Source organism: Martes martes (assembly GCF_963455335.1).
Source record: "Martes martes genome assembly, chromosome: Y".
In the NCBI taxonomy this organism is placed as follows: Eukaryota; Metazoa; Chordata; class Mammalia; order Carnivora; family Mustelidae; genus Martes; species Martes martes.
The window spans coordinates 11431906-11435601 of NC_137907.1; positions in this window are offsets into that span (position 1 = coordinate 11431906).

Genomic DNA, 3696 nt, shown 5'->3' on the forward strand with positions numbered 1-3696 from the left:
ACGGGCTCCCGCGACACAAAATCCAGAGACACAAGCCTGAGGAACCGCCTCACACTCTCTTTTTCCTCTCCTGAGGACCTCCCTCACGGAATGGAGATCCGACCTGTCATACCCTCGTCCCCAACCCAAGCGGAGGATGTGTTTTCAGGCTTCTCAGCCCACAGCCCTGGCCCACACACCCTCCCGACTGGGGCCCCTGGAGCCACACCGCCCCATAGAGCCGGCTCTCTCTCAGAGGACAATCTGCCGTTCCATTGCCCCCAACCCCACAGATTAGGATCATCCTCCAATGTACCCGAGGCCAACCCCGTAGTGGAGGCTGCCCTGGACAAACAGGGATGATCTCTCAAAAGGTGAATAACTACCTCACCTCCTCAGAAAAGCAGATGGACGTGCCCAGAAACAGAAGTTGAATCAGACAGGACCCGAGGACCTAATCTGAATCCTCGGTCTCTTGTCCAGGCGTCTCTCCTCCGAGCCCTGTCTCAAATACCAGCCTGTGGGGGTTGCCTGAGGCACCGATTCCAACACCACTCGTCTCCACATGGGAAACGTGCCCTTTGGAGCTGGGAAGACCCCCCGTTTTGGAGAATACTTCAGGGTCCCAGAGACAAGGCCCCATTCACAGGTCTCCAGGGACACCGACCCACATTATGACCCATCCTCAGAAGAGTCCATGTCAACTCATGCCCCTGGTTAGCTCCGCCAGAGCCTGCAGATCGAACGTGCCTTGTGCTAGGAGACAATGGGGATGCGAGCTGGGTTGCCCAGGCACCCATCCTTAGAACCCTGTTCTCGAGTCTTTCCGTATGGGGAGTCGTGGAGCCATCCAAAGGAATCGAATGCCCAGCAGAAGGAGTCCTTTCAGTTGGGAGCATCTCAACCTCCCCGCTTGGGCAAACCTCCACGGCCGCATGAGGCACCCCTCTTCATGAAGGGCCCAACCTGGAAGCAAACTCCAACCTGAGCCAATGTCAGATCCTCGCCCTGCCATCGGATGCAGGAGATCTCGATTCAACCTCTGCAGAGCGGGCCAAATGCCCTCAACCTGTAACCTTACCGTAGCTTGTGTTCTCAGACTTCCGTCCCCACACTCCTGGCCCAGAAGCCCAACAGGTTGGGAAATCCGGAGCCCCTATGGAGCACTCGGCCTGCCCACTGGCAGGAAAACGTTGTCCTCGGCGTCGGCCCAGAGACCCCAGAGGAGGATCAACCTGCACGCCACTCGACAGCAACCCAATTGGATAGGCGGCCCTGGGCACTAATGCTCTCTCCGACCCATTCAGACCAACCTCCAGAGAGGTGGACACACACCCTGCACTTTGGTCCCGCCGAGGCGTTAGGCCACCATCTCTTTCCAACCTGGGTTTTCAGGCTCCAGAACCTAGACATTATCTCCAATCACTGTGCAGGGGTGGACCTGCTGCACACATTAGAACACACCCATCCCCCTGGCAGTAACCTTGCTATTGGCATGGTGTCCCACCTTCAGACTAGGAGAAACCAGCGTGGGCCATGAGGCCACGACCATGCTGGATAGCCGCCTTGGGCAAACACACGCATTGTGACCCTCAGCGTGTGCCCTGAGCTCAAGGGAGGCTTCTCAGTGGCTGGACCATGAGCCCGCATATGGGGCTGGCCAAGCCACTAGGCACCCAGGCCTAAGCAGACGTCATCCATACCTAGAGCTCTACTCTGGAATCCCTATTTAGAGGGACACCTGAGGCAGAGCACAGGACTCCTCCAGTCCAACAGAATGACGCCAACCTCCTGGTAGCCAAATCCCCGAAGCTGGAGACTTGCCCATTGCCCGAGCGTCCACCCCTCCATGCCACGGCCATCCTTGACACAAAATCCAGAGACACAAGCCTGAGCAACCGCCTCACACTCACTCTTCAGTCCTATCCCGAGGAGCTCCCCCCACAGAATGTAGTTACGGCCTGCCATACCCTAGGCCCCAACCTAAGCTGGGGATGTGATTTCAGACTTCTTTCCCACAGAACTGGGCCACACTCCCTCCAGACTGGGGCCCCTGGAGCCACACTGCACTACAGTGCCTGCCCTCTCCAAGGAAACTCTGCCCATTCCATGGGCCACAGCCCGACAGATCACTAGAAACCGCCCAGATCCCGGAGGCCATCCCAATAGTAGAGGACACCGTGGACAAACAGGGGCGATCAGACACAAGCTGAGCAACGACCTCCACTCAGACATGCAGACGGATGTCCCCACAAACAGAAGAGTCAACCGGAAGGTATCCTAGGCTCTAATATGAGTCCCTGCTTGGTTTCCAGGCATCTCTCCTCAAAGCCCTGTTTCCAATAGAGCCTTTGGGGCTTGCCTGAGCACCAATTCAAACTCCTCTCCTCTCCACATGGGAAACGTGCTCTTTGGTTCTGTGAAAACCCACCGTTTGGGAGAATACTTCAGGGCCCCAGAGCCACCGCCACAGTCAAAGGTCTCCATGGACACAGACCCACGTGATGACCCATCATCACGAGTGCCCATTTCAACTCAGCCCCCTGTGTAGCTCGGGGAGAGCCTTCACATCGAACATGCCTTGTTGCTAGGAGCCAGAGTCTCGATCATGTGCCCCATTTGGGGCTGGCCATGCCCATAGCGAACAAACCTAGCCAGAGGTCACCCGAACCCAGGGCTCTGCTCTGCTCTGGAATCGCTCTTTGGTGGGACACTGGAGGCAGAGAGCAGGACTCCTCCCATCCCACAGAATGACAACAAACTCCTGGTCGCCGGGTCAAATCCCCATAGTGGGATACTCGTCCCCTGGCCCAAGAGGCCTCCACTACATGCCACGGCCATCCTTGACACAAAATCCAGAGACACAAGCCTGAGCAACCTCCTCACACTCACACTTCGTTCCCATCCTGTGGAGCTCCCCTCAAAGGGTGTAGAACCAGCCGCCGGACTCTAGGCCCCAACCGAAGCCCATTAGGTTTTCTCAGACTTCTGTCCCTTCAGCCCTGGCCCACACACCCTCGAAAATGGGGCCCCTGGAGCACCACGGCACTACAGCGCCTGCCATTTCCAAGGAATCTCTGCCCATTCCATTGCCCACAACAATGCAGATTAGGAGAAACCTCCAGGGCCCCGAGTCCATCACCATAGTGGAGGCCACCCTGGAAAAACAGGGGCGATTTCTTTAAAGGTGAGCCAATACGGCCACTCGGAAAAGCAGACGGATGTCCCCCAAAACAGAAGATTGAGCAGGAGAGGACCCGAGGCCCTCATCTGGATCCTCGCTTTGCATTCCAGGCACTCTATTCATAGCCCGGTTTCCAATAAAAGTCTAGGGGGGTTGCCTGAGGCACCGATTCGAGCTCCACTCCTCTCCACAAGGGAAACGTGCTCTTGGGAGCTGCAAAAACACTCCGACTAGGAGAATACATCAGAGCCCAAGCCACCGCCACATTCCAAAGTCTCCATAGACACAGACGCACATTATGATCCATCCTTGGGAGAGTCCAATTCAACTCAGCCCCCTGGGTAGCTCCAGCAGAGCCTGCAGATCGAACATGCCTTGCTGCTGGATACAATGGGGACGTAAGCGGGTTGGCCCAGGCACCCATCCTTAGAACCCAGTTCTCGAGTCTTTCCGTAGAGGATGTCGTGCAGACTTACAAAAGGAATCGTATGCCCGGCAGAAGGAATCCTTGCGGTTGGAAGTATCTCACAATT